This window comes from Ranitomeya variabilis, chromosome 2 (assembly GCF_051348905.1).
Source record: "Ranitomeya variabilis isolate aRanVar5 chromosome 2, aRanVar5.hap1, whole genome shotgun sequence".
Classification (NCBI taxonomy): domain Eukaryota; kingdom Metazoa; phylum Chordata; class Amphibia; order Anura; family Dendrobatidae; genus Ranitomeya; species Ranitomeya variabilis.
In genome coordinates, this window is record NC_135233.1 from 52,792,301 (window position 1) to 52,818,437 (window position 26,137).

The 26,137-nt window shown below is 42.7% G+C and overlaps 1 protein-coding gene across 3 annotated transcripts in view; it reads right to left on the reverse strand.

Moving 5' to 3' along the window:
* PRKCE (protein kinase C epsilon) overlaps positions 1-26,137 on the reverse strand; it is a 442,590-nt gene that overhangs the window by 238,247 nt on the left and 178,206 nt on the right. Inside the window, exon 1 of one of the 3 annotated variants that reach the window (XM_077282412.1) lies at positions 18,579-18,612. The exons of the other annotated variants lie outside the window; for them this stretch is intronic. The gene's annotated coding sequence lies outside the window, so the exon portion shown is untranslated. Of the gene's footprint in view, positions 1-18,578; positions 18,613-26,137 lie in introns of those variants that run through there. 3 annotated transcript variants of the gene reach the window in all.

The following is a 26,137-nucleotide window of genomic DNA, read 5'->3' on the forward strand; positions in this document are numbered from 1 at the left end:
ATCAGTGCCGTCTCTCCTGCACAATGCTGAGCGCTCATAAATGGCTGCTTGAAGGTTAAACAAAGAACTATTTCTATGGAGGACTAAATAACTAATGAAAGTGGCAGAGACTACAGGTCTATTTACACTGTGCAATGTGCAGCGTTAAACAATCGCCGACCAGCAATATGTTTGCAGTTTGGGGGTCTTTTCACAACCTGTTTACACAGGCCAATCCCACTTCAGATACACATTGATGGATCTATAATAGATAAGTAATACATAATTCAGCGCACGTAGACTAACTTTGTTCTCGGCAGCACAGGTCCTGTTTATGCAGCCCCATGGCAGTGTAATGCAGCCCCATGGCAGTGTAATGCAGCCCCATGGTGCATAATGCAGCCCATAGTAGTATAATGTAGCCCCATGGTATAATGCACCCCATAGTATAGTGCAGCCCCATAGTATTGTAATGCACCCCATAATATAATGCACCCCATAGCAGTATAATGCACCCCCAAAGCAGTGTAATGCTCCCCATAATATAATGCACCCCCATAGTATAATTCACCCCTGTAGCAGTATAATGCAGCCCCATAGTAATATAATGCACCCCATAGTATAATGCACCCCATAATTTAATGCATCCACATAGTATAATGCACCCCCATAGCAGTATAATGCACCGCATAATATAATGCACCCCCATAGCAGTATAATGCAGCCTCATAGTAGTATAATGCACCTCATAATATAATACACCCCCGCAGAATAATGCATCCCCATAGCAGTATAATGCACCCCAATAATATAATGTACCTCCATAGTATAATGCACCCTGTCACGGATCCCTTCTCCGTGGTGTCACTTATTCGTCACGTGCCTGCTCTCACATGTGACTTGGGGTTGTGCCTGCAAGGGTTAATCTATCTCCCCACTCTCAGTCCAGCATTCAACCTCTGTCCTATGCTGTAATGGGAGCATAAATCACACACCGACCCAGGCCACACACCCGCTCATACACGCTGCCACCACTCATCGAATACACGGGTGATGAGTCCCGGAACTAATAATACTAATAATGTCTAACACTCATAAGGCTCACACACCTTAGGCTATGGATTCTTTTAGAACATTCAAGGTTCAACTTGTTAAAGTTTTATACTTTAATAACAAAAGGTTCAATGCTTACAATAAGAAAAAGGTATAAAAATATGACAATAAAAAGGACATACAACTTATGCAAAACAGTATAAAAAATAAAGAGGAGAAACTTACAGAAATTATCTAACTGGTAGTTGCTTTCTGCTCCCTGAGGGTAGGACGAATGTAGATTGGATCACACCAGCTTCTCAGGCTGCCCTCATCATGTGAACACAATTCTCTGTCTGCAGCCTAAATTTATAACTTTGGTCTGGAGGTCAGGTTTCTAGACCGGCCCCTCAAGTTAATATCATAATTGCTGGCTTTTGATTGGCCACGGCCGCGCTACTAATGAATATATTATTTTCTCTTGAGACACTTGTGAAAAGGTTCTCAGGAATAGATGCCCTCAGGCCGCAATTAACATCTCCCCTCCAAGACCTAGGAGGTGCCAAATGTTACCTTTCTTCTTGGCCCTAGCTAGACCTCCGGGTGAGATATGGAGACACAATTCTACTAGTCCCAAGGAAGTACCTATTAACACCTAGGTGCGACTTGCCTTCAGGACAGATGTTACATTATCACTAGTCACACATATAACCCTAGACATATGTCACTACACACACATAGATATATATACACATATTTCACCACACCTCCCTCCTTATGAACGTGCATGGGGGTTGACTTACAGGTCAGCTCCCGAGCATGTATCTGGTTCTGCCCCATCTTGGCGAAAAAGGTCATCAGCATTGCCATGATCAACTCCCTTCTTGTGCTGAATTGTGAAATCATATTGCTGAAGTATCAAACTCCATCTAAGCAATTTCCCATTGTCCCCAACTACTCTGTTGAGCCAACTCAATGGGTTATGATCTGTGATCACGGTGAAGTTGCGCCCATAGAGGTATAGTTGCAGCTTCTGCAGAGCCCACACAATTGCCAAACATTCTTTTTCAATGGTGGCATAAGCCACTTCTCTGGGCAGGAGTTTCCTGCTTAGGTACAGACCTCTACTTAGTCCCATGATGGTGAGGTATGATGCCTTAGCTAGCTGCTCTAACAGCTCATCTATCCTCGGCAGAGGGTAGACCTCACATGTAGTCAGTACATTTAATTTCCTGTAGTCTACACAGAATCGGGTAGTACGGTCCTTTTTTGGGACAAGAACCACAGGCGAGGCCCAGGCACTCTGGGATTTTTGTATCACCTTGAGTTTCAACATTTCCTCTACCTGTTCCCTCATGTGTGCCTTCACCTCTGCTGACACATGGTATGCAGACTGCCGTACTGGGGGATTAGTACCAGTGTCCACATGGTGAACTGCTAAGTGCGTCCTCCCAGGCTCCCCTGTGAAGACTTCGGTGAACTCGCTGAGCGCCCCCATCAGCTCAGACCTCTGACTGTGGGATAGCTCAGGGTTAAACTCTGCTGACTCCAGGGACTCCATGTACTGAGTCCCGGCCCCCACATCCAGTAACAGATCAGCCTCCCCCTCTTCAGGCAGGCTACAGACAGGTAAGACACAGGCCTCCCTGGCATGACGAGCCTTCAACATATTTACATGAAACATTTTCTGATGCTTTGCATGCTCATCTAGTGTCACCACATAATTAACATCATTTAGCCGCTTATGTACAGCGTATGGTCCCTCCCATGCGACCTGCAATTTATTCTGTAACGTAGGGACCAACACTCAAACCTTCTGCCCTTCCTCGTAGGCCCTCAGTCTGGCATTTCGGTCGTACCAGACCTTCTAGTTGATTTGGGCCTGGGTCACGTTCTCATGGGCCAGGTTGCTCAGTTTTTGCATTCTCTCTCTGAGCCGCAGTACATACCACTGAGACTCCAGTAGTTCTGGGGTCGTCCTCCCAACAGTCCTTAATCAAATCAAGTGGCCCCCTGACCCTCCTCCCATAAACCAGTTCAAAGTGGGAGAATCCAGTAGATGCCTGGGGTACCTCTCTGTAGGCAAACAACAGATGGGGGAGGTACCGCTCCCAGTCTCTCCCTTCAGTCTCCACCAGCATTTTGAGCATTTGCTTTAATGTTCCATTAAAACGCTCGCAGAGTCTGTTGGTTTGGGGATGATAGGCGCCGGCCACAAAATGCTGTACTTGTATTCTTACACAGAGGCTTTCCATCAGATCAGACATGAACTGGGTTCCCTGATCGGTTAACATTTCCCTGGGGACACCCACACGAGAGAACACAGTCAGTAAAGCATCCGCCACTTTGTCTGCTCGGATGGAGGACAGTGCCACAGCTTCCGGGTATCGTGTAGCATAGTATAGTCCACCACCGTGAGGATGTACTTTTTGCCAGAGCTGCTAGGGATTGCAAGTGACCCTATGATATCCACAGCCACTCGCTGGAAAGGTTCATCGATCACAGGCAGGGGTATCAATGGAGCTTTCTGTATATTCCCAGACTTTCCAACTCTCTGACAAACTACACATGATCGGCAGTAATTGGCAATATCTGTCCCCATCTTGGGCCAATAGAAGTTATGTGTCAGGCGAGCTTTAGGCCATGTGCACACGTTCAGGATTTTTCGCGTTTTTTTCGCGTTTTTTCGCTATAAAAACGTGATAAAAACGCAAAAAAAATGCTAACATATGCCTCCTATTATTTACAGTGTATTCCGCATTTTTTGTGCAAATGTTGCGATTTTTTCCGCGAAAAAATCGCATCGCGGAAAAAAAAGCAACATGTTCATTAAAAATGCGGAATTGCGGGGATTCCGCACACCTAGGAGAGCATTGATCTGCTTACTTCCCACACGGGCTGTGCACACCATGCGGGAAGTAAGCAGATTATGTGCGGTTGGTACCCAGGGTGGAGGAGAGGAGACTCTCCTCCACGCACTGGGCACCATATAATTGGTCAAAAATAAAAGAATTAAAATAAAAAATAGTCCTATACTCACCCTCGATGTCTTCCCGCCTCACCGCTGCATGCTGCCGCTTCGGTTCCTATAGCTGCTGTGCGGTGAAGGACCTGTGATGACGTCACTGTCTTGTGATTGGTCGTGAGCGGTCATGTGACCGCTCACGTGACCGCTCACATGACCGCGACGTCATGGAAGGTCCTGCGCGCACACACCAGCTATAGGAAGAGGAACGGACGCCGCTGAGGAGATGTCTGGGTGAGTATAACCATTTTTTTTATTATTTTTAAACATTCTATCTTTTACTATTGATGCGGCATCTATAGTAAAAAGTTGGTCACACTTGTCAAACAGTATGTTTGACAAGTGTGACCAACCTGTCAGTCAGTTTTCCAAGCGATGCTACAGATCGCTTGGAAAACTTTAGCATTCTGCAAGCTAATTACGCTTGCAGAATGCTAAAAAAACCGCGAAAAAAACGGAAAAAAAACACAAAAAAAAAAATGCGGATTTCTTGCAGAAAATTTCCGGTTTTCTTCAGGAAATTTCTGCAAGAAATCCGGACGTGTGCACATACCCTTAGTCTTTTGTATTCCAAGGTGTCCGGCCAAAAGAATTTCATGGGCAATCCTCAATAATTGTTCCCTAAATGGATAAGGGACGATCAGCCGCCGTTCATAGTCCCAAGATTCTGTAGTATCCGTGGGGATAGTCTCTGTATACAGTCTGCCCTGGTCCCAGTATACTCTCTTTGTCAGAAGCAGCAGGGGGTTGGTCTGCAAGACATCTGAGCTCCTCCAGACTGACATCTGTCTGCAGGGTCTCCTGGAAGCTGTGACGGTCAGCCTGCAGGCCCTGGCCTAGTGTGACTGCCAGGCCCTGGTCTGAAGCTGAGTTTTCAATGTCTGTTATCAGGGACCTTGGTGGGTCTGCCATGTATGGAGGCTCCGGGACCACAGTATGGGCCTCCTGTCCTGGCAGTTCTGTCTGAGACTCATCCTCTAATCTCTGGGCCTGAGTCTGAGCCGCAGCCTGACTCCGGGTCACAGCTGCCATATAATTACAGTCCTGTGCATTGGGATATTTTCCCTCCTCGCACGGGATCTCAGGTGGGTCACTTTCTTCCACCTTCTCTGCATCATTTACTTGCAAGGTAGGAACATAGTGGGACACCATCCTCCCTAGGTCCGTGCCTAGCAACACATTGGTGGGAATAGCCTCTGATACTCCCACTTCCCTCAGTCCCTTCCCTGCTCCCCAGTCCAGGTACACACGGGTAATGGGCACGGCAGGGCTGACCCGTCCAATCCCGGTTATAGACATAGTCTTTCCTGGTATGATATCGGCAGGGGTTATCATGGCTGGACGCACCAGGGTCACCTCTGCCCCAGTGTCTCTGAGACCAAAGGTGACTTTACTGCCAACAGTGACAGATTGACAGTTCTCATTAGCCCTCGCATCAGAGCCGGCTACAAAGAGGACAGACGGTGGGGGCACAGACGGATTTGTGGTTGTAGTTGGACGTTTCTCCCTATCAGGGCCTTTGCCAAATAGAATATAGAAAAGAAAAACGGGGAGGGGGAACTGTTTGCAAGTATGTCTAAGTAAGCACTGAGTTGAACCTTGAAGAACTGGTGCACTCCTCGCAAGGATACCAATTCTTTAGTACAGGGAATAATTGCTTAAACTATGCACTAATGCTCTAATAGAAATAATTCTATCCCACCGCTTGCCACCAATTGTCACGGATCCTTTCTCCGTGGTGTCACTTATTCGTCACGTGTCTGCTCTCACACGTGACTTGGGGTTGTGCCTGCAAGGGTTAATCTATCTCCCCACTCTCAGTCCAGCATTCAACCTCTGTCCTATGCTGTAATGGGAGCATAAATCACACACCGACCCAGGCCACACACCCGCTCATACACGCTGCCACCACTCATCGAATACACGGGCGATGAGTCCCGGAACTAATAATACTAATAATGTCTATCACTCATAAGGCTCACACACCTTAGGCTATGGATTCTTTTAGAACATTCAAGGTTCAACTTGTTAAAGTTTTATACTTTAATAACAAAAGGTTCAATGCTTACAATAAGAAAAAGGTATAAAAATATGACAATAAAAAGACATACAACTTATGCAAAACAGTATAACAAATAAAGAGGAGAAACTTACAGAAATTATCTAACTGGTAGTTGCTTTCTGCTCCCTGAGGGTAGGACGAATGTAGATTGGATCACACCAGCTTCTCAGGCTGCCCCCATCATGTGAACACAATTCTCTGTCTGCAGCCTAAATTTATAACTTTGGTCTGGAGGTCAGGTTTCTAGACCGGCCTCTCAGGTTAATATCATAATTGCTGGCTTTTGATTGGCCACGGCCGCGCTACTAATGAATATATTATTTTCTCTTGAGACACTTGTGAAAAGGTTCTCAGGAATAGATGCCCTCCGGCCGCAATTAACATCTCCCCTCCAAGACCTAGGAGGTGCCAAATGTTACCTTTCTTCTTGGCCCTAGCTAGACCTCCTGGTGAGATATGGAGACACAATTCTACTAGACCCAAGGAAGTACCTATTAACACCTAGGTGCGACTTGCCTTCAGGACAGATGTTACATTATCACTAGTCACACATATAACCCTAGACATATTTCACCACACACACCCCATACCGCGGCTTAATAAAAAAAAAAAGGTTCTCCTCACCTGGTCGAGCTCCAGCAATGTCCTCCGGTCGATGCATCTGAGGCGGGCAGCGTCGTGTTGGCGTATGACAGTGATGTCATGTGCCGGCGACATGCCCGCTGATGTCAGCTGCCAGCCTGTGATTGGCCGGAGGCTGTTAACTGTTGCTGTGCGGGAGCACAGAAACAAATTTTAACTGCCCATGCGTCTGAGGACGTATGGGGAAGGTGCTGAGCCAGCAGAATCCTGCCGCTGGGGCCCTATGAGCAGAACAGAGGGGGCTCATTGCGGGCCCCCTCTGCTCATCGGGCAGTAATGCCCTGATGGCGGCCCTGTGTGGGAAGGTGGGATACAAAAAAATACAAAACGATACAAAAAAATTGGTGCAAACGAATGCAATAAAACAAATTTTTAATATTCAAAACCATAAATACCAGACATTTAAAGAGGAACCTATAACCAGGTTTTCCCCATATAAACTACGGCCATCACCATTAAGGCCTATTTTCCAGCATACTAGAATGATGATAATGTGTGCAAAACTGTAAAGCGCTGCGGAATATTTTAGTGCTATATAAAAATAAAGATTATTAATATTATTACTGTAAAAAGTCCCCAATTCCCTCTTCAGATCCTAAAAAATACCTGTTATTACACTCACATATGGTGTTGTTCGACGGGAATCTCTGGTCTTGATTCGGCGCCTCCTCCTTCCCTTCAAGCACCAGCCTCCTGCCCTGCCTAATGTGGAGGACGCGTCCTACGTCATCTACGCAATGTCCCCCATTATGCTCCTGCTCAGGCGTACTTCTCTCTACACTGCCGAGGGCAGAACAAAGTACTGTAGTACACAGGCTCCTGCTGTACCTAGGGATCATCAGCACTATTTGGCCTTTCCTGGCGCATACGCCACTACAGTACTTAGCTATGAGCAGAGCACAATGGGGGAAACAGCGTGGATGACGTAGGACGCGTCATCCACATGAAGCAAGGAGGACAGCAACTGCAAGAAGAGAGGGCGCGCCAGATCATGACTACATGCCCATCGGAACGTACCGCACCGTCTGTGAGTATGATAAAGTCTCTCTTTTTGGGATCTACACGGACTGGGGGGACTTTTTTTTAGTATTCCGGTATGCTGTAAAACAAGCCGTAATGGTGGAGGCCGTACCTCATATGGGGAAAACCTGATGATAGGCTTCTTTTAATATCCCCAATATCACAACAACCTGTACACTAGAGTAAGAACATTTTTTACAGTGATGAGTAAATGTAGTAAAAAACATGCAATTACTTTTCTTCTTCATTCAACCCATGATACAATTTGCTAAAAATTATCGTAAATGGTTACCTATGTGTATGGCAAAATGGTGCTTAAAACACAACAGAAAAAAAAAAAAGAGATTTCACGGCGATGTTGATGGAAAAAATAAAAAACATCATGGCCGTTAGATGTTTGATTGTAAAAGGCAAAAAAACAATAACAACAAAAAATTTCTGGCTATTTAACACGTACAATATCCAAATTTTCCTGGCATTAAGGTCGGATTTCCAGATATCCGGTGATCCATTTTCTCCCCTCTCCAACTTGGCAATGAATTGCCAAAGATAAACTGATACAAGAACTGTTCCCATAGTTTATTATTGGATCCAGAGCATCGGTTGTTGGGTTGAACCGTCGGATCAGAATATGCTATGTAATACTTTTTTTGATCAGGCCCACCAATTTTGCAATGACTGGTAAAAATAAAAAAAAACGGATGCCAACTAAGGCCGTTTTTATACCAGTTACTATTGGTCTATGCACCAAAAAATTATACTGATGGGTCAGAAATATGGAAAAATGGCCTAAAAGGGTTAATAGATTATGTAGTCTGGTTCTATTTTTCGGCTTTCATTGGCAAAAATGACAAACAAATAAATCAAAGTCATTTTTACAGAAAAACGCACACAAAAAGCTCCAAACTGTAACGCAAATATAATCACTGGCAATATTCTTGTTGCACATACAGTGCAGATGAAAGAAGAGGAGGCATAGCGAGGACCACCCAAGGGCCATGGTGTTTATTCAAGTCGATGGAGACAGGTTGTCATAAGAGAAGACGACCACTTTCACTGCTGACCACCGCTTTCGAGGTTTTGGTATTCATTGCAGGCTTTGCTTCTCTTTCCAAATACCAGTTATAGATTGCTTACATAAAACAGAAATGATATGACCTCAGCTGCTAAAACTTGACAAGAGTCTAAAAATGACCTCAGCGAACAACAGTCACTGTGTGATCTTTGCCAAGAATTGCAGACGATCCTTAATGTGAGCGAGATTCTTGTAAGCACTGTCTGAGCCACGGAAGTCCCTAATGACTTTCGCAATATTGCAGGATATATCTTAGTTGACTAAAATCCAGTCTGCTGTGGCCATCAAAAGCCAATTTTCCAGTATCAAAATGGATTTGCGTTCTCTCTGAAGACTGTCTCCAGGCAATCAGCTCATCAATAAACATAATAGTCAGATGCTTGTTATTGATTGCCGCATCTAATGGACTCATTAAGCAGAAGGTTCATTATGACCTTTAAAACAATTCCACGCAAGTATCAAGATTTATCCAAATGCAATATTACAATTGGGATAATGGGAAATTAAAACCGACGCCGGATGTTCCTGGTAGTAGTTCATAATTAGGGTTCAGATCTTGTATAGTTAATGATTTCCATTTCTGAAGAGAATTTCTCACCCTTGAAATTTCACCAATTGAAAGTATTTCACAGTCTGCAGCAAGTGAAGATGTGACTTAGATTACAGAAAGATATAATTGTGCATTGACATATCCCCGACAACCGTTTGATCTCCTATCTAAATGCATTTAATACGTTGTTTTACTTAATTGTTGACAAAAATAATAATTATCGTAGCTAATAATGAGTGAACTCAAGCATGGAACAAAATTAGCAGCCCACAGGCAGAAAATGGACTATGGTATTTATAGTGGCAGAGCAAGGAGATAACATGGTGAAAAGTTCCTGTATGATATACAATGTCATCTCCTTGCTTTGCCACTACCGATTTAGTATAAGAAAACCATTAGGGGGTGATAACATGACGAAAAGTTCCTGTATGATATACAATGTTATGAACCCCTTATGAATCAGAGAAGACCTGTGATCTCTAATGGTTATGTTTTCTATTAAATTGGTAATGGAAGAACAAGAAGATAACATACATGACACAGGAACTTTTCTTATGCTATCACCCCTCATACCAATGGGAGAAAACGCGATCTGTTACATTTACAGTATCTGTTTTCTTCTACTAAATCTATAGTGGAAGAGCAAGGAGATAACATGAAGAAAAGTTTATATATAATGTTATCACTGACTTTACCAATCTGAGAAGACTTTTGATCTATAATTGTTTCATTTAGACTGTTTTCTTCTACTTAATCTGTAGTGAGAGAAGACGATGAGAACATACATTATACAGGAACCTTTCTTCATGTTATCAACCCTTACCAATCGGACAAGACTTGTGATCTATTGTTACATTTAGAGTATTTGTCCTCTTCTACTAAATCAGTTGTGGGAAAGCAAGGAGATGACATTATATATTATACAAGACCTTTGCTTCATGTTATCACCACCTTTACCAATCGTGGAAGACTTGTGATTCCTAATTACTAGATTTAGAGCATCTGCTTTCTTCTAATTAATCATTGGTGGGAAAGCAAGAAGATAACATACATTAAACAGGAACCTTTCTTCATAATATCACTATCCCCCCACCACCACCACCTTACTTGTCAGAGAATACATGCGGTCTCTAATTGTTACATTTATAGTATTTTGTTATCTTCTACCTAATCCGTAGTGGGAAAGCCAGAAGATAACATGTGTTATACAGGAACTTTTCTTCATGCTATCACCTCCCCTTACCAATAGTAGAAGACTACTGAACTATAATTATTACATTTGATGTATCTGATTTTTTCTACTAAACTGGTATTGGGAGAGCAAGAAACCATTATACATGAACTTTTCTTCATGTTATCACCCCTTTACCAATCGTATAAGACTTGTGATTTCTAATTGTTACATTTAGAGTTCTTGATTTCTCCTATTAAATCGGTAGTCGGAAAGAAAGAAGATAGCATATATTATACAGAATAATTTCTTCATGTTATCACCCCACTTATCTACCAGAGAAGACCGGTGATCTCTAATTGATACATTTAGAATATCTGTTCTTTTCTAATAAAATTTTTTACCAGTAATGTATGTAATGACCCCACCACCTAATCTGACCATTTATGACCTGTCTGACTGAAAAGTTTGCTGGCATCTGGATCACAAATATTTTTGATCTCCTCGGCAGGATGGCTGCCACCAGGAATTTCAGAGTCCCATACTGGCAAATTTTTTGGTGCCCCCTTGAGAGACTCCGCCAGGCTCCACCTTAGCCTCGCCTCCAGCCCTCAAACCTTCCACAGTCCCATCACTCTTGGAAAAACGCCACTTCTGCACCACGTCCTCACCAATCACACATTAACAGTTCCCATTACCATATGACATACATAGTAAGCAGCTTTTGTTTTTACTAAAAGATTTTTTTAATCCGCTACCACTACAAGGTACACTCTTTTGGCCAGACCCTACTCTACTGTAATTATGAAACATTTGTTAAAATATCCAATACTCTTTAGGCATATTTTTATTTATTTTTCAATTTTTAAAATTACCAATAATATCACATACAATGGACAAATACCACCACACCATGACCAGTCCATATATTACCACCATGTAGTGACCGAATAATACCACATACAAGGAATAAATACTGCCACACCATGGTCGGACCACATATTACCACCACAGTGACTGAATACTACAATACTGATCATTAATAAAAAAAAACAACACAATACTAATATCATCACAAGTGCCAAATACACAGGAGATCTGCACTTAGTATACAGTTTCAGTGTACAGGTAATACAGGGATCACTGGTGACATTATACACAGGAGATCTGTATATAGTGTCAGTGTACAGATAATACAGTGATCACCAGTGACATACACAGGATCTTGGTATATAGTATACAGATAATATAGTAATCACCGGTGACATTATACACAGGAGCTTTGTATACAGTGTCAGTGTACAGGTAATATAGTGATCACTGGTGACATTATACACAGTAACTCTGTAAATAGTGTAAGTGTACAGGTAATACAGTGCTCACCAGTGGCACTATACACAGGAGCTCTGTATATGGTGTACAGATAATACAGTGATCACCGAACACATTATACACAGGAGTTCTGTATACAGTGTCAGTGTACAGATAATAGTGATCACCAGTGACGTTATACACAGGAGATCTGTATATAGTGTTAGTGTACAGTTAATACAGGGATCATAGGTGACATTATACACAAGCGCTCTGTATATAATATACAGTGTATAGTGTGTGTACATGTAATACACTGACTCACCTGTGACGTCTCTAGTTGAAGTCCTTCATCTTCGCTTTTCATCTTCATCTAGCATAGATTGCCATCACTTCTTAAAGCCAGGACTTCTCTTTACAGGAAAAAAGCACAGTTAAACAGAGCACCACTTGCAGAGCACATTACTTAATTTTTCCCAACTTCTACACTACACCAGATGTAGAAAAAAAGGCAACACATTGTTGCTCTGCACAGTAACAGGCCCCCCCATTGAAAACAGTATCGACAAAAATAAAATACATCACTGCAGTAATAATATCCCTTAATTAGCCCCTACAGTAATAATATCCCCCATCCTGGCCCCCTTGTGTCTCATTCCTGGCTCCAGCCATGTTTTCCCATCCTGGCCCCATATGTTCTCCCATCCCTCATGTGTCTCTATTCTGCCCCCATGTGATGTTCCATGATCCTGCCCCATCTGTCCCATGATCCTGTCCCATGTGTCCCATGATTCTGCCCCATGTGTCCCATTATCCTGCCCCATGTGTCCCCATCGTATCCATCCTGCCCCATGATCCTGCACCATGTGTCTCAATCCTGCCCCATGATCCTGCACTGTGTCTCCATCCTGCCCCATCTGTCTCCATCCTGTCCCATGTTCTTGACCCCATCTGTCTCCATCCTCCCCATGTTCCTGCCCCATTTGTCACAATCCTGCCCCATGTGTCTCCAACCTGCCCCATCTGTCTCCATCCTCCCTCATGATCCTGCCCCATCTGTCTCCATCCTGCCACATCTGTCTCCATCCTGCCACATTTGTCTCCATCCTTGCCCCATGTTCCTGCCCCATCATTCTCCATCCTGCCCCATGTTTCTGCCCCATCTGTCTCTATCCTGCCACATGATCCTGCCCCATGTATCTCCAACCTGCCGCATGATCCTGCACCAAGTGTCTCCATCCTGCCCCATCTGTCTCCATTCTGCACCATGTTCCTGAAGCATCTGTCTCCATCCTGCCCCATCTGTCCCCATCCTGCCCCATCTGTCTCCATCTGTCCCCATGTTCCTGCCCCATATGTCTCCATCCTGCCCCATGTTCCTGTCCCAAATGTCTCCATCCTGCCCCATCTGTCTCCATCCTGCCCCATGTTCCTTCACCATGTGTCTCCATCCTGCTCCATGATCCTGCACCATATCACATGGTACAGGATCATGGGGAAGAATGGAGACACATGTTCCATGTGTCTCCATCCTGCCACCCAAACATATTGCGGCTTGCCACTTTCAAATCACTTTCTCCTTACCTGGCCACGGTCCAGCGGCTATGTCCCCTCCAGCTGTTTCAAGCGCGTACTTGCCGGCAAATGAGAATGACATTATACGCCGACGCCGTGGGCGCTGACGTGAACTGTCAGCCTCTGATTGACTGGCGGCTTTTAACAATTGTTGTGTGGTACCGCACGGCATTAGGTTTTAACTGAACCTGCATCTTGGACGCCACGTGATAATAAATGTGAGGAGGAGCAGAGCTGGGACCCCTGCTGTCTTTTGTGCAAGGCGGCCAACGTCAATCGGCAATCAAGGGAAAGCTCTAGACCAAGCGTCACCGACATCTAGAGATGAATTATGAGAGTACCGTGTGCATCTAAGGTTAAGTCCAATATACCACCAGAACCCTGGGAGCCTTCCGCACACACCCCTGCATCTTACCTTTCTTTAGCTGTCCCGGATACCGAGCTATCGAGACTGACTCTCCAGAACCACTTAGCCGACCCAAGTTTGGACTCGTCATATCGGTGGCGAATATGGGAGGGGGCGAGCCAGGGGTTAAAAGCTAGCTAAACACATTTAACCTCTGTCACTGTTCTGCCAAGGAAGCCGAGTCACGTCACGCGTGGAGATGGACCAAAAACTACAAAGGTGCCTGTGGATACGAGAGCTTCCCTTCATCCACAAGCTATAAGGAACGGTAATGTGACACATACAGCTAACTGCAATCCCATATCTGTTACCTACCATTATCTGTACTTCTGGCTACAATACCTGTATATTATTCTGTATATATTTGTTTTACCTAGTGCACCTTTCGGCAATTAAAATATCAATTAATTGTGGGCTTCTCTTTTATCTCGAAACCCAATTTCCCATGTCCCTGAGTCCGGCTAGTACTTATACGCTACCTGGGGTTGGTTTCTGACCCGATATAAGCTTGTTAACAGATCGGGTTTATATCTAACGAGGAACTGGTGGCAGCATACTGTTCTGGTGTTATTGAAGGATCCTGGCAGTGATGGACCAGAGGTTTATATATACTGTATATTCCCACCCTGGAACTGGTGATATATATACCGCCCTCACTGGAGAGTGCCTCGATAACCAGTATGTAACAGGGCAGCCTCTCCAGCGACAACTTATCCTAGGTGCAGTTCCCTGACTGACCTGAGGGTAAGGGAGGCACCAGAGAGCTGCGACTGTGTAAGCTTCGTCACAGATTGATGACGGTGGGGGGATATCCGTATCCCCCGGCTCCTTCGTGTTTTCCATACAGGGCAGCAATGCCCTCATGGCAATTATCTGATGATCTGTATATGTAAACATAGATGAAAGTGTAAAAATGCCTAAATGATGCACATCCAGAACTTTTATTTTTAGGCACTACTTAGGTCAATTTTTTAGACGGCTGGTAAAACTTTGTTGCAAAATTACATATAAATCTAGTATACTGGGTATTATTTTTTTAATTTACTATTTACGTATAAGAGGATTGGTGTATGGGTATGATTTTTGTTATTTGTAATTCAGGTTTAGTGAAAAGCGTAAGGCTATGTGCCCACGTTGCAGAATATAAGCAGAATTTTCCTCATGAAAAGTGCACACCCTTGCCAGGAAATCTGCTCGCGTTTTTTTCTGCATTTTTATTGCGTTTTTCATGCATTCCAATAGAATTCTATTGCGGCGGAATCGCTGCGATTCCGCAAAATTAATGAACATGCTGGTTTTTTTTCCACGATGCGTTTCCGCTGCGGAAAAATACGCAGCATGGGCACACTAATTTCAGAGTGCAATTTAAAATAATGGGATGCGTTTTGTTAGCATTTCTTAACCGTTTCTGCAGCGGAAAATTGCGGCGAAAATGCTTAAACGCAACGTGGCCACATAGCTTAAAACCTGAGTAAAAAAAAATGTGAATCCTCCTGCAGTGAAATGGATAAAATGGATTTCCCCCTTTTTAACATCATGTTCTTACTAAATGCAATGAAATCCGTTTATAATTAGGACAAAGCTTAGGACCCTAATTGGAAGTGTTGACATGCATTCGTCTGTATCAGAATACAATATTTTAGGAAGAAGATATCCAACAAATTCAGATGAAAAAAAACAAAACAGATGATACATATGTGAGGTATATTAATCTTTCTATTATGCTTGCCGTGGTGCTGCTATCTATAGAGTCAATGCCTTTCGAATTTTGCTGCTTGTAACACTGTGCTGACAGGCACGCCGCTAATAGCATAGCTGAGCTGGTATCATGGAAATTCCCATAATTTGTTTCATCAGGGTTATGTATACTGGAAGCCCTATATAATTTGAACATTCTGGAAGTCTGGCACTGTTTCTCTGTTGTTATAGTCTATCTAGCACGCTACTGGTGCAGATTATCTGGGACGCACTTTTGGTACACTAAGCTTACGTAAAGAGTTATTGTCATTTGTTATCATTGTAAATTTTTTAATTGCAAAGTAATTGTCAAAACAAGCAACTTTGCAATTTACTTTTATCGTATATTACTCATTGCCTAGATTGTCGTCCACCTCTGTAGATTACACCAGGCAACAACATTTCAAAAGTTGTCTGGTTCACAAATTAAATTAGCCATTTCTTAATGATTTTGATGTGCTGAATTCAAATATGACAAGGAAAACTGTTATTTGGCTCTAGTTTCCAAGAAATCGAAGAGTTTGTGTTTTACTGTTACGTAAATTGATAAATAATTATAACATGTCGTTATTACTTCTACAAATATAAAACTGCACATGTATTGTCAAGCAAATTTTATTAGCTGTATTCAGAAGAATCTCAAGTGCATTTAAACCTACTATATAGTTAATTCGTTCACATGACTAAGCACTTTGAACAATTTTAATTTTAGCTATTAATATACGTTATTGCACAGCACAGTACAAAATATGTCCTTAGTCACTGGACACTCGGCTCCTTTTTACTTGTCTCTTGTATTTAAGCATTGGATTATATCTGGTGATTGTCCAACAGTAGTCTGCAAGCATCGAAGGGTTCCAATTACCCTGATATCTTTTTTCCATAGCCCCAATTTCCTGGTGAAATAGCTCACCATGCTCGTCACTCACTGCTCCTCAGTTTGGTGCAAAGAAGTCTAGATGCGAATGCAAGAGATGAATCTTTAATGTCATGTTGCAGCCAAGATTATGATACGTCTGAAGATTTTCCACCAGCTTTTTATAGTTGCGTGACTTGGTGTTTCCAAGGAAATTTCTTACCACCAACTGGAATGCTACCCGTGCAGCCTTTTCCTTGCCACGCAGTAAACGGTGAAACTCCTCATCTTCCAGAAGCACACGAATCTGAGGACCAACGAAGAAGACTCCTTCCTTTATCTTTGCTTCACTCAACCTTGGAAATTTACAAATGAGATACTTGAATGCTTCTGCATTTTTGTCCGTCGGATTTAGGAAGTTTTTCATGAGACCCAACTTGATATGCAATGGAGGTAACAGAATTTTCTGTGGTTCGACAAGTCCTGGGTGAAGAACATTTTAGTCCCTGGCTGCAGTGCATTTCTGAGGGGCCAGTCTCTTTTCTTGTAGTGTTCTTGCCTTGCTCGACTGTCCCATTCACATAGGAAACAACAGTACTTTGTGTAACCACCCTGGAGAGCAAGCACGAGGGCAACAACATTTAAGTCAACACAGAGGTACCATAGATGTTGGTCATAGTTTATGCGCCTCAAAACCTGTTTCATGTTGTCATAGGTCTCTTCCATGTGGACCGCATAACCGATTGGACCTGATGGCAGCGTGTTACCAATGTGCAGTAAGGGTATGTTTCCACGATCAGGATGGCCGGCGGTATCGCCGCAGCGGCGAAGCCGCTCGGCGCTAAGCCCCGCCCCCTTTCTGGGACGCGATGATGCCGGATGTGTTAACTCTTCACATCCGGGATGATCGCTCCCTCCCATAGGGCCCTGTGTTATGCCTTGCGGGGACGCTGCGTCCCCGCAAGGTGTACGGGCATGCTGCGATCTGAAAAGACGCGCAGCATGTCCGTAGTCGCAGGGCCGCCGCGTGCGGGTTTCCACGCATAGTGGAGACGGGATTTCATCAAATCCCCTCCACTATACTGGAACATCTGGACGCTGCGTGTTTGATGCTGCAGCGCTGCTCAGCGTCAAACTCGCAGCGTTTCCTGACCGTGGAAACATACCCTAACACAGCTTTGAGACTCTGTTTTCAAGAATCGATAAACAGCCTCCACTCATCTGGATTATAATCCAGATGGAGAGATTCCATTAAACCATAGACGTTGTTGCATGCAACAAAATTGCCTTCCCTGAAGAATTGGACAAGATGTTTTTGAAGGTCCCGGAGCAAAGAAATCCGAACATCACCTGCTAGCAGATTCCACTGTTTCGCTTTTGTGACTCAAAAGTCACCTCACCACAGATATAGCAGAAATTTTCTGCTTTATTAATGCAAGTCCAAGGTCGACCACTGAAATTGACTGATAGAGGGAGAACATGCGCCTTTTATAGAGTTGTGTGATACAAGTTTAATTAGGATTGCATCATCTTTCTTTCTTTGACATCCATCACTGGTCATTTAGAAATGATGAAATACTGATGACTCAATTCATTAGACATTTAGAGATGATGCAATTTTGATGAAGCAATCCATTAGTCAGTTGGATGGTGCAAAACTGATGACGCAAGGATGATGATTATTCCTTGCCTAGTGTTGTATCAAAGCCTGTGAGGAATATGAACGCACCCCTGTATCATAAAAACTAGAGCCAATTTCAAAATTTAAGAATCATTTTCTTTTCCAGCACCCCAAAATTAGTTAAGTTGAACTGTTTTCATGTCTGAACCAATTTTGCTGCTGACTGGTGCTATCAAAGATGGACGATCTCCTAGGCAAGGAATGCAGCGCCTACAAGCTCTTTTTTAGAGAATTTGTAAGCACTGCTGTGAAGCTGGCCTGATTGCTGGATTCGGCAAGCCTCAGTGCTGCAGAGGCAAAGTTGCCTCTGCTTGTTGTATGGGAGAGCGCAGTTTTTCATAAGTAAAATAGTGAAATCAAACTTGGCGACTCCCTTAAAGGGGTTGTACACTACTAGGACAACCCCTTCTTGATCAAAATGTTTCGCCTCCATAAAATAATAAAGCCTACACTCACTTCCCGTGCTGGCGCTGTTGCCACGGTGTTAGCACTCACTCTCCTCGGGGCTCTCGTGCGGTGTTGTGACACGTGACCCCGCCGCCCAATCAGCACTGGCGTCACTGTCCCCGCCTACAGACAAATCGAACAGGAAGAGGAAGTCTGTGCTGCAGCTGGTCTTTTACTAACTCTTCATGTTCAATTCAACAGGAGGCGGGGACAGTGACGCCAGCACTGATTGGGCGACGGGGTCACGTGTCACAACACCGCACGAGAGCCCCAGGGAGAGTGAGTGCACACACCACAGGAACAGCGACAGCATGGAGGTGAGTATAAGCTTTCATTTTTTTTTATCGGGCTCAAGCAAGGGGTATGACAAGAAGTTGTCCAAGTAGTGGACAACTTATTTAACCCCTTCACGACATGGGCCATACATGAACTGCGCATGTCGTGTCCCTACCTTTGATGTGGGCTCCAGCGCTGAGCCCACATCTTTCCCAGCACATGTCAGCTGTTTTGAACAGCTGACATGTGCCCCTAACAGACACGGGTGGAATCGCAATCCACCCGCGGCTGTTAACCTGTTAAATGGCGCTGTCAATATGTGACAGCAGCATGTATTGTGTCAGCGCCGATGGGTTGGCATGACAACCCGGGGTCTGCAGCAGACTCCTGTGGTAGTTATTGCTGGATTGCTGTGAGCACCGACCTCTGAGCAAGTGAGCATTTCTGCTACACACAGACGTTCTGATCATCGCCTGTGTGTAGCAGAGGCGATCAGAACATTGCATCTTCTAGTTTCCCATGGAGACTATTGAAGCAAGTGAAAAGTAAAAAAAAATGCTTTTAAAAATAAATAAAAAAAATAAAAGTTCAAATCACCCCCCATTCACCCCATTCAAAATAAAACAATTGAAACATCTTTTAAAAATACATATATTTGGTATCAGCGCTTTCAGAATCGCCCCATCTATTAAGATATATCAACAGTTATCTGATCGGTAAACGTCGTAGCGAAATAAAAAAGTAAAAACGCCAGAATTATGTTTTTTTGGTCGCCGCAACATTTCACTAAAATGCAGTAATGGGCAATCAAAAGAACATATCTGCACCAAAATGGTATAATGAAAAACGCCAGCTCGGCCCGCAAAAAATAAGCTCTCACCCAACCCAAAATCACGAAAAATGGAGACGCTACGGGTCTCGGAAAATGATGCATTTTTTTTTTTTTTTTTTTTTAAACTTTGGATTTTTTTTCACCACTTAAATAAAAAAGAACCTTGACATGTTTGGTATCAACGAACTCGTAATGACCTGGAGAATCATAATAGATGTTCAGTTTTAGCATTTGGTGAATATAGTAAAAAAGCAAAACAAAAAACAACTGTGGAATTCCACTTTTTTTGCAATTTCACCGCAGTTGGAATTTTTTTTTCATTTTCCAGTACATGATATGTTAAAACCAATGATGTCATTCAAAAGTACAACTTGTCCCACAAATAACAAGCCCTCACATGGCCATATTGATGGAAAAATAAAAAAGTAATGGCTCTGGGAAGAAGGGGAGCAAAAAACAGAAACGTAAAAAAATGAAAATGGATTGCGGCGTGAAGGGGCCATGGATTCTGCTTCCAGTCTGCAGGACATGTTACATTTAACATCTCATGTCTATATCACAGGAGTTATAAGAGGCACATAAGCTGATAAGAGATTACTCGAACCATCAATACAGACGATCTGCAGTCAGAATACAGAATAAATATAGGATTACTGCAAAAGCAACAAAGGATATGTGAGAATCCAGCAATTACGGTAACACTCAGTAGGTAAAAGGTACAGTGAAGCTGTATCACATTGCTGCAATTTAAATGCTTTTTTAAATCAATGTTTCATTGGATCCATTCATTTCTGTGTCCTAGTAAAATACGACAACAACTGGAAAAAATAATTTCTGTAATTCTAATATATTTACAATATAGTAAATTACAGAAAATATTAATTATATTGCACAAAATAATTACAATATACAAAGGTGCCCATATATATGATAACGCTGTATAGATATGTCGATAGAGGATTTTCTCCATCGCGTTCAATGGGGAAAAATATAAAACAGATTTTGTGCAGAGTAAAAAAAAAAAGGACCAAAGCTCCCAAAAAGCATAGTTAAAGTACTATAATTAATACATAGTCATCATAAAGGTATGCAGCCCTCTACCAAACATATAGAGGAATATCTCTTTACTTTTGGCACCCAACAGAGCATGGACAGCTCAGTGCGAGTATCTCTACATTACATTACACCTCGTCCAGGCATCACATGCATCGATCAGAATATATATTTATATTCTTTATTCCAATCTATGAGCAGGTTAGACACAAGCTGTGACAGATGCCGGGAGAGGATGAGGCCCAGGAGAGGCTGCAGACTGAACTGCGCAGCTGCATGCGCGTCACAGGCAGCGCGTAAACTTCAGCCCATAAGAAGGAGGGCAGAGAGAATTGGCTAACAACAACTTTATATCATTTACAGGAAACAAATAACAGCTAGGAAGTGTCTCAATAACAACAGAATAATACATCAAGCCAGGAAGGTTTGTTGTCACCCAAAGCAATCTTGGACAGCAGCCATGTCCTTTCTGCTTTAAAGTTTGTAAAGTTAGCAAACTTAGAAAGAAAAATAACATATATGGCCACAAACTTATTAGGAGGTATGGAATATAAAAATACCTAATATTAAGCAAGAAGAAGGCACATTAAATAGGGTTAAGTGCATGTTTAGACTTGAAGGTAAGTGAATATCTAATCCAGAACACTTGTTTATCTTGGCAAGTGAAACATTTCTCAGAATGTATCTGTACTCATTAAAAAGAACATCTGATGGAGGGGGGCAGATATTTTTTTCTGTTTTCTATGAAAGTATTGCAATAAATCAACATTCCGCTCATTTTTTTTATTCATAAGGAATTCACCTAGTTTAGGCCTTATTCAAACAGCACAGATTATGGTTCAGTTTTCCCATGCATTTTTTGTCTCATCAAAAATTTCTCTTTCCGTACTTTCTTTTTTTCATAAATCAATTCTCACTTTGGCTGTAAAAACTTCAGAAAAAATATACCAGAGCCTGTCTCTTTTTTTTTTTTTTTAGCCTCCAACTTCTTTCCCAAATTTCAGACTTAGTTTTTTTTCTGAGCTGTGATATTAATTCCATGATACATGTGTACAGCATCACATGGCCAGATAGAGACAGCATCATCTCTGCTCTCATAACACTGTAATTATTCTCTATATTCTCCTAATTATACTAATATGATCTAAGTACACAGTCAGGAGGCTGAACTGTCTTCGCCTACACTAGAAGTTTGTAACAGGAGCTGTGCAGCCATCATCAGTTACTGTGATAGAAGCTTCTGTTTTCCTCTTGTGAAGAATGTATCATACATGAAGTTCTGGTGACAGAGATGATAACCTCATTCAAAGAAAATAATGTTATGTAATTTCCTGGGGACAAAATAAAATCATATGACTTAACTAATAAGAAGTATACCTGAAATCTAGAAAGCAACAACTAAGTAAATAACATTACTAAACTAAATAAGGTACTGTAATTCTTTTTACAATATATTAGGGGAGTAATGAATGACAGGATAAATAAAAATAAATCACAGGACTGCTACTAGAAAATTTTGAAGCTCTTGTACTCTGTTTTGCCAAAGTGAAGCTCCACTCGCTATACACATGTCCTGAAATAAAAACAACAACATGGTTTTGGATCTATTTACAGGAAATAAAACTGTGGAAGATGTATAAGGGGGAACTCTGCTGCCACAGTTTATCTGGGCCACTCTCAGGATGCTGATGCTTTATGAGTTTTTTTTTGGAGAGGGGAAGTCAATAATTGGTTATTTAACTCGAATTATAACTAGTGATGAGCGAATATACTCGTTACTCGAGATTTCCCGAGCATGCTCGGGGGTCCTCCAAGTATTTTTTAGTGCTCGGAGATTTAGTTTTTCTTGCCGCAGCTGAATGATTTACAGCTACTAGCCTGCTTGATTACATGTGGGGATTCCCTAGGAACCAGGCAACCCCCACATGTATTTATGCAGGCTAACAGATGTAAATCATGCAGCTGCGTCAAGAAACACTAAATCTCCGAGCACTAAAAAATACTCAGAGGACACCCGAGCTTGCTCGAGAAATCTCGAGTAACAAGTATATTCGCTCATCACTAATTATAACCCTTGAGCCTCATTCAGACGTCTGTGGGTCATGTAGGTGGTCTCTATGTGGTTTTCACGGATAGAACACATGCTGATTCATAGTCTATGGGGCTGTTCACATATCTGTATTTTTTGTGGTCCATGTGGTTAGCAAAAAATTAGGGAGATGTCCATTTTTGATCAAAATTACTCATAAAAGTCCATGGTCCGTGAAAATCACAGAAAGTACATAGATGGGATCAGTGTGTAATCCGTGTCATTCTCAATGGACTAAATAGCAGGAGCCAAATCGCTGATGGTAAATACTGACACAATGGCCAAACACTGATGAAAATCTCATCTAAAACACTGACGTACAACGATCCGTGTTTTATCGTAAGAGAAAAATCGCGAAGGTTGGAACATGGACTTGAAGTTTACATTGCTTGACAGACCTCACAGTCCAAGTGGTAGGAAAAGTGGCAGGAAACTGTAATGTAAAGCTATACCGTAAGGGTAAAGAATACATAAGGGGCTGCATAATAAAAAGAATTTAAAAAAAAAAAAAAAAAGGTTTTAAAAACAACAAACAAAAACATTAATTTGTTTTATTTTTCTTCTTCTTTTTTGGTAGAAGACTCCAACACAACAGGGAAGGAAGTCTAATTTCCTCCTGAGGCATCTGTTAGAGAACAATTGGAGTATGAGGATTATATAAAAATGCCGAGTGGCACAGGGTGACACTAAAAATATCTGTATAGAGAATAAACAACATCATGCATGAGAAGTCATTCAGAATATGGGTGAGGTTCTGCACCATTTGTAGACCACATTGGCTCTGGCCGGCACTGTGGCATCAGGAGGAGGCACAATGGCAGCAGGGAATATGGACAGTCGTGTTTGGACAAGGATAACTCATGAAAATCAGATCAGTTGGCCTATAGCTACTACAGGGATTATCATCTACAAAAAAAAGTGTATTAATCTTCATAAATCAATAGATCTATTTAATGTCTCTACCATGAAGCCACAAGTTCACATATGATGTTATTTGTCTGAACATTTTATAAGGTTCCCCATCAACAACATTTGTAATAAAAAAAAATTAAAAAGTCACTGGTCTGCCCTGGTCTAAGCAGTGCATGCACCGCACAAGACTGCAGAAGCAAAAGATTAGCTGCAGTGGTCACTTGCATGAACAGACATTGTCAATGCACAACAAGTAACTACAGACTGATGTAGACCTCCAGATCAGCATCACTGGATTAATGAGTTATGGAACTTTTTATGTAGAAGTTAGTGGAATTTCCCCAACATAAACCTTACTAGGAGGTCTACATTAGACTGGACTTATGTTACAGTGTAAGGCTATGTTCACACATTGCGCTTTTGCACCAAAGCAAATTAATAGCTGCTTTTTACAGTACCAGCAAAAGCTATAAGATTTCAGAAATCAGGTCCAGGAGTCCGTGATCAGCGCTGAAGAAGAAACGATCCAGCTCCCGAACCAGTGATTTATTTATCCCATCATAAAATAAAATATGCCCCCAAATATTGTTTTTTTCTTTTTTTCTGTCTACTCAACATCCATGACAGGAAAAAATTGGAGGAACATGGAAGGAAAAAAACAAGGGAATACTATCACCAGATGCGTTTTGTACAGAGCATGTTTTTATTCACACCAAGTCTAAGAACATGCTCTGTTCGAAACGCGTCTGGTGATAGTATTCCCTTGTTTTTTTTCCTTCCATGTTCCCCCCATTTTTCCTATCTTGGGTGTTGACTACATTAAAACAAAAGTGAAAAAAATTTTTTTTTTTTGGGGGGGGACATTTTATGATGGAATAAATAAATCACTGGTTTTATCCATTATGTACCAGGAGCTGGATCGCTTCTTCCTTCTTCACAGCATTATGTGAACCCATTTATTTTTTTTAATTTTACCAAGTTTAGATTTGACCATAATGTTTTGGTATCCTCACATGAGCCTGGCTGTTAGTGTTGGTACAGTTCACTTAAATTAGTGATATGTGTTAAAGTAAAGATTGCCTGACCAACTCAATACCCTACTAATGTGTGAAAGTAAACTATGCCTTACCAATGTGGGGAAGTGACCAATGCCTTAAGAATTTGTAAAAGTAAACAATGTCCTACCAACTCAATGGCCTACCAAAGTGAGAGTAAAGGTACCGTCACACTAAACGACTTTATAACGATATCGCTAGCGATCCGTGACGTTGCAGCGTCCTCGCTAGCGATATCGTTTAGTTTGACACGCAGCAGCGATCAGGATCCTGCTGTGATATCGCTGGTCGGAGCTAGAAGTCCAGAACTTTATTTGGTCGTCAGGTCGGCGTGTATCGTCGTGTTTGACAGTAAAAGCAACGATGCCAGCAATGTTAAACATGGAGCTAACGACCTGTGAGAACGATAAGTGAGTCACCGTTACGTCACAGGATCGCTCCTGCATCGTTCTGGAGCTGCTGTGTTTGACATCTCTACAGCGACCTAAACAGCGACGCTGCAGCGATCGGATCGTTGTCTATATCGCTGCAGCGTCGCTTAGTGTGACGGTACCTTAAGGGTACTGTCACACAGTGCAATTTTCGTCGCTACGACGGCACGATCCGTGACGTCGCAGCGTCGTATGATTATCGCTCCAGCGTCGTAGACTGCGGTCACACTTTGCAATCACGGCACTGGAGCGATGCCGAAGTCCCCGGTAACCAGGGTAAACATCGGGTAACTAAGCGCAGGGCCGCGCTTAGTAACCCGATGTTTACCCTGGTTACCAGCGTAAACGTTAAAAAACCAAACAGTACATACTTACATTCCGGTGTCTGTCCCCCGGCGTCTCAGCTTCTCTGCACTGTGTAAGCGGCCGGAAAGCACAGCGGTGACGTCAGACGTCACCGCTGTGCTCGCTTTCCGGCCGGCAGGCGCTCACAGTGCAGAGAAGCTGAGACGCCGGAGGACAGACACCGGAATGTAAGTATGTACTGTTTGTTTTTTTTACGTTTACGCTGGTAACCACGGTAAACATCGGGTTACTAAGCGCGGCCCTGCGCTTAGTTACCCGATGTTCACCCTGGTTACAAGCGAACACATCGCTGGATCGCTGTCACACACAACGATCCAGCGATGTCAGCGGGTGATCAAGCGACGAAAGAAAGTTCCATACGATCTGCTACGACATACGATTCTCAGCAGGATCCCTGATCGCTGCTGCGTGTCAGACACTGCGATATCGTAACGATATCGCTAGAACGTCACGAATCGTACCGTCGTAGCGATCAAAATTGCACTGTGTGACAGTACCCTTAAACAGTGCCCTACCAACTGAATGCCTTACCAATGCGTGAAAGTAAACAATGC